We start from the raw sequence: 11,970 nt of genomic DNA on the forward strand, positions 1-11,970 counted from the left end.
TTTACTCGACTCAAGGCAATTCAAATCGAAGCTTGCAGTCTACATTCATAGTTACATTTCTTCTCCCATTTGGTTATCAAGGAAGAGTTTCTCATGCTAAATAACAAATGAATACTCTTTAATAGCTGCAAATCTACTCCGGTTCACCAGGTACCAAGAAATCGTGTAACAGCCAGGACATGTAGAGAGAATTCAACAATACGTTAGTTTTACATTCTGCAGTGCAATGTTCCATTCACTGTGCAGGTTGGTTTAAACAACAAGAATCAGACGAATTTGTACGTCATGACAGCGCCACTATGATTACCTGCACTACATATATATTCAAGTATATTCTTGGGTCATTTCATATTGAATATAAGGATACAATTCTAGGTTCTGAAGAACAGAAAAAAGAGCCCTGTACCCCCTGCTCAGCTAAGGAAGTAGCCTCTCCCTTGTGGGTGGAAGGTAGGCTTCCTGGAGGTGTGTCGCCTATTTTCGTCGGTAATGGTGCGCGCAGGAAAGGTAATAAGCTTCCCGGCAGGACGCTGACACGCGAGAAATCCTGCATCGCTATCTGGCGCACAGAGACGACGGGCGCTACAGGTATCAGGTACACTGATGTTTGGCTACTACCCTCACCAATAGCCTCTGAACAGAGATATTTATACTCCTGACAAGCCCAGCCTAGTTACTTACTTTACAACAGTTTCGACATGTCGTATCAATGTTTTCAACTGTTGAACTAAGATAGCTTTTGTAGCAATTATGCACGTAGGTTTGAGATGAAAACATAATTACCTTATGATGATGACATTGACAAACAGCTGTGCTCGAATTACGTTACCTATTAAAGTTTTAATATTTGTGAGGTGCTAGTTAATGAAGGTGATTGCGACTGCGATTGCAAAAACAGGTTAGTCAACGTATGCCAACATCCGTAGATTTTGCAGCAATAGAGCATATAATATGATGTTTTGTACTCGTTGAGTACAACCATGGCAAGTATACAAACAGGAGTTTGGACCGGGGAAGAACCCCAAATCGTTGGAAAGGCCATATCGCAATAGACACTGGGCTAAGTTTAAAGGCAAGAGAAGCTATGGCCTGGGACCCTTTAACATGGAGGAACCTCAAAGAGAGAGCAAAGGGCCAGTCCTTGTCTTAGGTATTTAGGCAGGTAGGCAGGCATTTTCTTTTTACAATTGCAGACCTACATAGATTTGTATCTCTATAATGCTTTCAAATGAATAAGACAGATTTCCAAATTGTAGCAGCCACTCGGGCTCAGACGCAGACAAGGAGTGGCGGGCAGGTTATCGCAGCAAATTGGAATCATACCCCCCCCCCCCCCCACCCCTTCTGAACTGCTGCTTCTGCATCTCGTTGAAGGCGGACCCAGTTCAGATTTGTGTAGAACTTTTCTAGCTAAATTATACATGCAGGGTAGCCGGCCATTAGATTTCGGACCGGCCATAAATTTTGGCTCCGCACACCAATATCCCATGAATTATGGTCACAGAAGGCCTTCTGTATGACCTACATTACAGGTGATGCCTGTTATTGTTAAAGGGAGGCTGGCAGATTTATGCCCACGTTATCTTATCTACGATGTCCTAAACGATGCTCTGCAACCCGATGTCTTCACAATGGCCACTTTAAACAGGCGGCCCGCCCATTGTCCCCTTAATGGTAAGGGTGCCCTGTTTTAAGACGCTCTAAATGGCCTGCAGAGGCGAATGCGTGCAGGGGGTTCCGGTCAAATGACCAAATGGTGGCGCGTTTAAATGACGGAGTGGTCATTCCCCTGTCGGCTCCATTGTGCCCAAATCCTCAGAGGTGCCATGAAAAGCTGATGGACCCTGATAACGCAGCGTTAGGACGGCGTCGCCTCACACCATTAGACGATCCCTACCGGCGATATCGACACTCTGCCACATAGACATAGACCAAGAAATCACGCCTTTACTTTTCAATTAACACTAGGATGGATGTGCGAGTAAGAAAACCGTTAGATCTTCCAGAAGTAGCAGCGACAATGTAATCCCAGTTTTCAATCAGCGGCCAGGAGCAACAAGAACATAGATTTTCCAGAGATTCCAAGGACTGATCAATACGACATGCGTTTGACCTTTGCAAGTTTCTCGGTGTAATGGTAAAAGTATCGGACGTCTGCTACTTTGTGATCCCCTATCAAGACAATGCCGGGGCATTTGTAGAACACTGTGTGCAATCAGATCAGAGGATTGAGCTGTTATCGCCGGGCGAAAGTTCGGATAAACTTTCTGTAGAGCAGCAAACTTTGGCCTCCTGTATTAGCTAATCGTAAGGATGCAAATGAAAAAAAAGGTCCCTGTGGCTGGCACTTAAGTCACTTAATCCTGACCATAATTGTACATGTGTTGCCATACAACACACAAGAAAAATTAGCCTAAACCATAGCATGTCCAGTGCACGAGATGCTAAAGCCGGAAGTGCTGCTGCAGTACCAAAACAAGCCTCTAGGGGACCCAAATTGAATACTTTCTTTGAGAGCATCCTAGCCTAGGAGAAAATCTTTAAAATGCGTATAACAGTCAATTTAGAGTTTCTAGAGTTATGTTGTTCATCCGCATACATAGACAAACATACATGTATTCAAATGCTGCCCCCAAAACGCGAATGTACTGACTATACCTGCAGTAACCCCACCCGTCTGCAGAACCATAGCCTGGCGCCTCCGCTAACGATAACAGCACCTTTGGAGGAACGCCATTGTGCTGCTGGCATTCCTAATGGAACTTACATGTACAGTGCCGCTTGAGACATGCCGGAAATATGTTTTTCACTTGCATGTAGACAAATAAGGACAAGTGGCAATTCCCTGTTGATAACCTTTTTAACAACGCCACTAACAAAGAACAAAATAAATCAATATGATAAAAACAATGATAGTAAGTTACATAATGCATAATACCATATCGCACCAACCTCCTATCACCCTAAAGTATCATAATGATAAACTGCTTTACTAATGATATGCAAGTATGAACACCTCGCTAGATATGATGCCTTACACATTCTTTAAGGGGTATCATATTTTTGTTGGTGTTTTTTTTACGATACATGGCTAATACAATATATCATGGCGGTTGAATTTGTAACGCTTGTCGAGGCATATAATGTTACCATTGTACATGTATTGCCAAGAATTCATGAGATGGCACGGACGGGGCCACATATGTGCAAACAACGTTGCCCCTGCATGTTTCAAGGAGCATAGTACGTACCGGGGGGACTCAAAATCAATTTCTCTTAGATAACATTAGCGTAATTCTGGTCGCTCCCGTCCTGGCGCCAGAAGATGGATGTACTCTCGCGAGAAGTAAGAATAGAGACGTGTTGTCGAGAGGCTGCGGGATTTGGCCCGGGGCTGTGCTTACAAGGTTAGTCGGGTCAATGCATGTGCAACAGGCTATGAAGTAGGTAGGTGGATGGGTGATTATCTCATTTGCTTAGTTTGACAAACATTTCAGTGGCCAGACTTTCAAATAGACTTGTATTTCTTTGCAAGAAATAAGGATTAGAAAAAATTCCGACGCAATTGTAACAAAACACAACGTAACCTGTCCCAAATCGTCTGATAATGTCTTTATACTTTATGTACAGCTGCATTGCAATATTGGTAGCATCTTTGTCTTCAGATACGTTAGGTATGCAGCATTAATAACATCGTAAATGGGGGCCCACTCGGTACCTGGATCTTCCTCATTGCACACTGTTGGGTAGACTCAAGGTATGTTCATTTCTGTATAATGTATGGACGTGGTACTAGGTACTACGCTGTCGATGCCTTACCTAATGACGATAAGATGGGTGAAATAGTAACTAAGAAATCGGACATGCTCTCCTTTGCTGTCCTGCATGATTTACATTCAAAATGGGATTCTAGATTAGTGATAAAGAGGACGATTTTCAGTCAGTGTCTCGGTAGAAAATTTGTGGGTTTTTTCTTAAATATTTTGTACAGCTGATAGTTCCATGGGGTTACACTGCAGTTCGGGCTGACGGAGTTCATTTCAAGAAGCACTCCCTTGATGCCTCTAATAGGTTTTCGGCAGAGGATTAGGAGAACGAAATTCCTCCGTCGATGATTAACCTGGAGTAGCTGCCATTTTCCTCATTTACGACGTTAGCGATTTTTAAAGATCAGACCCATTTCCTATTTTACCTCGGGCTATCGAAACTTGGAATGTGCTCGCAACGTTGCCTCTGCATAACGTTGGGAGTTCTAGGACCCACGTGACATAATCAACATCGATATCTGAAGCTTACATTATTTTCTTTACGGTTATTCCTCTTTTGATCTGGCCCATTTTGTGTATGAATTGCCAACATATAAGCCCTTGCTTGGATGTGCCCCTGCTAGCTTCCATTGTGGAAGCATAGCCCCTGGTTTATGTTAGCGAAGGAGGCACGAGAATGATGCCAATGGCAGAAATTTGCATCGCCATATTGGTTCTGCTCATCTTCTCTGTTTCCAAGTAATACCTCCCTCGACCCCAAGAGACCTGTACATGTTCCTGCAGGGTAATGTATAAGTTGCAAGGTGCAGTGGTAATGAAGCTTCGTGGTGTTTATAGCACCTTTGGGGATGTGTACAGCTGTAATGTGACACAAGGCATACCTCATCTCGTTTGTTTCATAGCCTTGCTGGCAATCAGAAGATGCTCAATGTGCACACAGGCAGATTGCGTCATCACCATTAGAACTTCAAAGGCGCCAGCGTACTCGAAGTCTCATTTGTATACATTTACAAAGGTCCTTTAAGGTAAATCACAGGCGATCTTTTCAAGGCTACAACCAGTATGCTTACAATGGTTTTTGATAGCATGTTGATGTCTTCTGATCAAATCTTTAAACAATTGCTGATGGACTATGAAACATGGCACAATAACAGCCTATGCATTTTAGCTAGCCGTGTTTTAACACTACTTTTCAATGTGTTGGTGGTGTATTCATGGTCTAACAACATGGTAAATATGTCCTCGGGAAAGTGCTTAGTAATTTGTTAAATCTAAAATCATAAACTACATTTTGGCTAGTACAAATTATATCAGATATGAACTGGTATCGATATCATGAGTATTAGTACATGTAGGTTGAGAGCTGAACCTGGCAGCCAATAGCCACAGTGTTGTCTACTGGGGCGGCAACATTGCCTTACAGTGGAATGGCTGTTGTTTGGATGGTTGGTTGGTTGGCCGTTGACTTTTACCTTTCTTTGCATGAGGAATTTTGTTCTTTCCTGTGTTCGATCTCTTTATTAGTGTTCCCGGTAGCAATGCCTTTCTTAGTGCAAAGACATTTTGATATCGACGTTCGCTTCCAGTATAGAAACCTACCAGACTCCGGAGGGCAGAGATGATGATCAGTCCCTGTGGCAGCAACATTTCAGTCCGATAGGCGTGACCTTTGGAGCTGACCTATCTTACCTTGTGACAACCCTCTGTACGATGGTGATATCAGTCAACATTCATCACCGTGACACAATCAGGGCAAACAGTCGGGTCTAGAATAAAAGAAATCGGTCACATTGTCCTCAACGTGGATGTCCAAGCTTCTGTAAAGGTATCTTGACAAGTCAGCTTCATAAATTCTCAATCAGTCCTAAAGTAATATCTATGGAGGCTAATAAAAAGAAACCTAAAGCAGCAGCCACAACAGAAGCAACAAAAATAGTGGTACAGATTTCGTGGCTGCCAGAATGTTCTCAGAAAAACATCACGTTTTAGGAATACCACTTTGCCATATTGTGTAGCGCATTTGAACTTAGATTATACTTTAAATGTTATATTGTAATCTTTCTCCATAGTTTTGTTAGGTTGATCAAAAAACGATTTTAATACTTCTTCATTTTTTTTACATAGATACCCACATATTTGAATCGCACAGTCAATCAATTGGCAATGGAGATTATTTTAGATTAAGGCGCAGAAGATTACAACAGACTTTTTGGCGTCTTCCTTTATTGTAAATTAAGGCAATTTAGTCTTAATATCTTCTGAGTACCATCTTGTACTTTGTGTGTTGTCTTTATCTAAATAAATCAGTTCTCTATCTCTCTTACACACAACTCATTTTTCACTTGTTCCATATTTGTATACACTATACACTGTACAGGAAACTATCAAACATTCATGGAAGTATATATTTTGGTACATTTGTATCTTATGTGTTAAACACAGCTGCTGCTGATGTACCTAAATGTGCATAATCGTTGTTTTACTGCCGTGCCAGATGTGTTATTGGGACGGATCTGGGGCGTACGGTGGTTTGTAAGAAAGGAAAAATCCCCTTTTACTAGCAAAATTATTTTTTTAATTGCCAGTGTGAAATATTACTGGCTTTGCAAATTAAAATTCACGCTTGCTGCATGAGTCCTAAAGATGTTAGGATTTACATAAAGGCGTTGAAGAGATACTATATTTACGTTAGAAAGGTGTAACATTGACTATCTTAACTCCACCAGGTGCCATAATACCCCCACCTCAAAAAACGTTAGTAAAGAGGTCTTCCCACGATTGTCTTCAACACCTAGATGTAATACAATTCAGATATTTAGGTGTTGAAGACAATCTTGAGAAGGCCTCTATAACAACGTTTTTTTAGGTGGCGGTATAATGGCACCTGGTGGAATTATGCGAATGTATGTTACATGCATATTTTTCCACCTGTAGAAAATTGGCCCAAATTTCCATCCGTAAAATCGTCATTTCTCAAATCAATAAGTGGAATAGCTCCATCGGAACAGATTTTTAGATTCTGTCCCAGTCCCAAGAGGCTGATAAGATCAGACTTAAAGATTAAGGAAGGTGATTATCAAAATCCCTGTCCGTGCCATCTTATTCCAATTACTGCATCATTAGGCCTTGGTGATTAGATTGTATGGGTTGCATCCTCTGTGCACCAAAAGAAACTGATGTGGGCATCCGGACAATAATTGGGCAAAAAGAGTAGCCTTTAGTATAAAATCTTAGTGGTCAGGGAGGTTGAACTCGGCTAAATACGGTATACCAAACAATATATTATTTGTTGTTTAAAATTGATCACATCCTTGAATTTGGAACACTTCAGTCATTAGTATGCATTTTCCGTTTATTTCTTCAATTTACGACATAAATGTTGTTACTTGGCAGCTTCTTTACGCGTACGATTAATAAGTCACAAATTATCCTCTGCAAACCTCTACCTGTTCTTTCTTGTAGCCATTAACACAATGCCGACACACAGGACATTATCGGAAACAATGGTTGCTGGTGACAGGTTGGGTGTCGTAGGGTAGATCATCCGTCTGCCCTCGTTGCTATTTGTTGTTGTATATTGTTGTACATGTGGTAGCAGTCATCCACTCTGGGACACATGTGTCAAAGCGCGGCATATGAGGTGTAAACTGGGGCAGACTTTGTCTCTTCACAAATGGGATTTTAAGCACATTGTCCGACACGAGTCGTTTGGTGCAATTGGGATGACTGGGATCAGTTGTTCGTTAAGTAGGTCAAACCATGAATTGAGCGATATTGGTTCAAAGTCGCAGCCATATATCAAATGTAACAGGCGGACGTAACGGATCATCTTGTATTTTACCCCTATTAAGACTGTTAAATGATTGTCCTGTAGGTCAATATTCAATTGTTTGGGGAACTATATGGGCTATATGGCAAACATACATGGATATCATTCATAACGCTTGGCACGATATAAAAATATGGAAAAGCTACAACTTGGTAACAGTTGCCAACACTCACAAAGGGACTTTTGTGTATATATGTACAGTAGTCTGTAAGTGTGCTTCAACAGGAAAAACAACTTTTAAGTGTCTGATAAGTGCCTGACCAGGTAAATATGTCCAATATAACATGCAATGTCAAGCAGGTGTGCTTTGCTTGTTCAATGCATCTAAAACGACATATTCTTGCAGCTTTTTGCAGGGCAAAATCAGTAGTATGTTTTAGTCAGAACTGACAATCAAATCAAATAAGATGCCTTTCTAATGAGTAATGCAACAACGCCATGTGCATATTTGGTCATGGTTTAGTGATGAGTCAGCACATTTAGGCTTGATAACTGGAGATCTATTGCGGTCCCATGAATCATACATGATATCATGTTATGAAAGTCAGGGCTTGATTGAACATTGTTGGTAATTACAAAGTGAGCGGTGATGAGGTATCTACTCCGCCCATCCCGGGATAGGCTCATAACAGTTGTATCTAGATTACGTACACACTACAAGTCTTATATCCCGACATCACAGAGTCTTGGTAATCCTTATCATTGCGTTGAAAAAAAACTCGGCGCCGTTTATCTTGCAATTGGCGTCGACCTTGGTCATGAAACTTCGCGTAAGCTGAGTATGAACAAGAGTGTTTCATTAGACGCAATTTGGAAACCAATATATCAATAATATGTAGGAATCTTGGAGCGTAACCTCTCATTTGTATGGCTACCAATGTACTGGGTGATAATAAGGGGGGGGGGCACAGTAACATTTGACAAAGGCATACAACGTCTATCCTAGGGGTAAAATGTTGTATATACTAAGTAAAGCGAGGGAGGGCCAAAACAAGATTCATGTCTTTATTTTACTGTATTTATTCGTGTCTATTTATTTTATTTATAGAAAACATGAATTAAGAAATAGAAGTAAAGCTACTACTATCAACTCACAATCCTAAGTTTAAGCTCTGGTGGATTTGTTGCAACAAAGTAACAAGGAAATAAAGAAAAGCCACTACAAGACCACTAAAGGGCAATAAAAGCGGCTGTAAACTGAAAAATGGATACGGATCAGGACCATGTCATAGCTAGCACCATGTTTCGTTGAAAACCACAAGCATAGCTCCAAACAAACGATAACAACGACCATACTACATAGTCAAAGTCAGGGGAGCAGGTACCAAAAGAGAGAAATAGCGTTGAGGGCAATGACCCTAATTGACGCAGGCGCAGAAGGCCCAGTATTTTAGCCTATTTTCGACTTTTAGCAGGAAAATGTAAGTACATTTCATATTGGTGAGACAGTGTAGGTTGCAGATGTTCAGATTCGGCCAAAAAACTAGGTTTTGGTCCATCTTTTCGGCCTGTGCTGACCCCTAATTTCAAGTGCTGAGTCCCAAAAATGACGTCATGATTAGCAAGATGGCGGCAAGGTTTGACCGCCGGAATAGTTGCACCGGTCAGAAAGTTTAGATATTAGACTTTTGGACACTTGAGATAGCGGGCTGCTGTGTGGGGTGAGTTCTTATGACCTGGAATGTTCACGGATGAGATTATGACACTCTGAACTTGCTAACTTTAGCATTATCGCCTATGTGGATTTGTATTAGTGCTAACTGCTCTTGAGGAAACAGTATATGGCGGTAATGCTATTGACTGCGAATACGACAGGATATAGATAATCAGGTACGCAAAGATGACCCATATTTGACCTATGACAGGGGTCAAGTCAAACCGCCCCTCCATCTTTTGCGGCTGGCTAAAATCTCGCTTGGACGTGTCGTGAACGGTACAACAATAGCTTCCTCCGTTTCATGACTAACGTAAGTAGGTCGTTCCTGCTTGAAGCTAAACGTATTATATATATGTTAGCGAGTTTATACATGGGAAAAGGGCTCGAACACGAACGCCATACATCGATTTCTTGGATAAGTTGCGCGTTGCCGGCAGAGGTCAACATTCTTTGCCTGATTATCCTAAAATGTCGCATATTGGCCGCTGACACTAATTGCTTATTTTTGTGTGTGTTTAGTGTGTTGATAAGACCATATACCATATGACACAATTGATATTGACAATGATATTTATGTGTGTTCTTTCCAAATGAGCTATCAAAATGACATGAGCCGTTGACAAAATTGGATAAAGTGACGTGTGTTAAGTTGACAAGTGATAATTGTAAAAGTTTGTATTTCTAATGTCCATCTCTTAGTCAAAGGAATGCCAATCAATTTTCTATCTCGAAAATGTGGGCTGTCCTTCTCGTCTTCTGCACATCACAGCTATCATTTTTCACATGATATGAAGCTCGTAGTGTATAAATGTACCGGGCACAGCCGGAAGCTGTACCATTCTCAAATAACGTTCACAAGTTCAAAAGGATAATGAGTAACGTTGAGGCAAAGAAGTAAGTACAACTTGGACAAAAACCCCATTGGGATGTTGAGCTACATCCTCTATCCCAACATGTTCTTACCTTAAGCTGTAATCACGAAGGAATATTTCCAATTTCCACGAAGGTACATCCCACTTGAGGAGGTATCCCAGGAAGGGATAGCGTTCGTTATCTCCGCAAGCCGTAATTTTCCATGCGATGACTTTAGAGAGATGAATCGCCTTGAAGCCTTTGCGATGAAATTGCCCCTGATAAGGGACCTTCTTCGTGACATTGAATCCGCCCCATCTATTCTTCCTCACAGCCTACAGAGATGCCGCTGACTATGTCTCATTACTGGGCTGTCATACAGTGCAGGATAACATGACCGTGGGTCTTACACTCAATTAGAATTTGATGGCATTTACACCGTGGGATGTGTTACGTGGAATTGAAGGAAAGCCTGGGCTTCTAACTATATGTGTACTTTGTGTCTTGTGACAATCTTTTGTCCTACTTGAAATCAGAATCATTTGGGTGGAATACACACAGCAATGCCGCACGATTGAATCTGTGCACCAGTCGCCTAACGTATTACGTGACCTGGTTTGGCAGAGTGTAATATTTCACTCCGTGTGTCCCAATTTTTGCGGCTAGATGGGTTCCAATGGCTAGGCGTGGCTGTTTTTACCAGGGCCACCCACACACTTATGTGGAATTCATACTCACGCATTCGTCGCTAAAGGAAAGGCAGGGGTAGTTATGTGTAAATGAGAACAGAGAAACTTACGGGGTATCCAGTTCTTGGCCATTGGTCAATGTCACAACACACCCGATCCCATCATAAGTCATTGCCCTGGCGTCCTACGTTTTGTTGTTTTTGTAAGTCGAAATTGGTTCAACGCATCTGGGGTATTAAAATGTATACTAGATTAGTAGACCTGAATAGTACGGTCTTCACGACTATTTTTGGTGTTAGTTGAGCTTTGAGTGGCGCATGCCACAGTATGTTTTAGTCATTTGTCAGGATTAGTCTTGCAATGAGTTCTTTAGAAGACGAATGGTATGCTGTTAACTTCAAAGAAGGAGCTTCATGATGACTACATCATTTCCACTTCAGAGTTAATCATTCACGCGAGTATTCTCAACTTTTACTCACTTTTCTATGAACTGGTCTTAGATTGTCAACATGCATATCACGGATCGTAAGAAACTTCACGGCTTCCCACGTTAATAAGGCAGCATTCTGATTCGTCATGTGTACACGCAGAAACGACGTTGCCCAAAGGTCCCCTCACAAACGCTGCTTTGAGCGCCGGTAAGTGAACTCGCCGCTCCGTTGCTGATGGCGCTCGGTAATACCTGGAGGTAATTGCCAGTAAAGGTAATGACTCATGTAGACATTGCTTGTCACCTTAACAGTCCTGGCAAATTTCCCTTTAGAAGGCCAAGGGCACGTGAATGACGCCCGAGGTATCATTAGGGGAGGGATATTGCTTTCGCAGTCCTGCCAGTACTAATTAACAGACGCAGGTTACCTTTCTGGCAATTCTGCTTCCTGTTCCCTTTTGCCCGCTTCAATTTTACTTCGCCTCTCGTCACGATATCACATAACGTTATCTCTTGGAGTGTTACAGGGCTATATCAGATAGAGGAGAATCGACAAATGCATATCTCAAACTTACACTTGCACAGTTTGATGGGGAAGACGTTGAACACAGGATTAGCACACACAATACCGATGGAACTACTTGATGACAAATGCAGTAGCATTTACACTCTAACATCTGCTGCACAGCCGGTTATCAGACTGCACCTTGACGATTGAGGTCGTAAAATGTATATTTAGTTGTCGT

At 41.7% G+C, this 11,970-nt stretch overlaps 1 protein-coding gene across 12 annotated transcripts in view; it reads left to right on the forward strand.

The window, feature by feature from the left end:
• The window catches only part of LOC118431387 (nectin-4-like), a 129,001-nt gene that overhangs the window by 54,437 nt on the left and 62,594 nt on the right, over positions 1–11,970 (forward strand). The window contains exon 1 of one of the 12 annotated variants that reach the window (XM_035842564.1): positions 9,465–9,563. The exons of the other annotated variants lie outside the window; for them this stretch is intronic. The gene's annotated coding sequence lies outside the window, so the exon portion shown is untranslated. Of the gene's footprint in view, positions 1–9,464; positions 9,564–11,970 lie in introns of those variants that run through there. 12 annotated transcript variants of the gene reach the window in all.

Source organism: Branchiostoma floridae, chromosome 15 (genome assembly GCF_000003815.2).
Source record: "Branchiostoma floridae strain S238N-H82 chromosome 15, Bfl_VNyyK, whole genome shotgun sequence".
In the NCBI taxonomy this organism is placed as follows: domain Eukaryota; kingdom Metazoa; phylum Chordata; class Leptocardii; order Amphioxiformes; family Branchiostomatidae; genus Branchiostoma; species Branchiostoma floridae.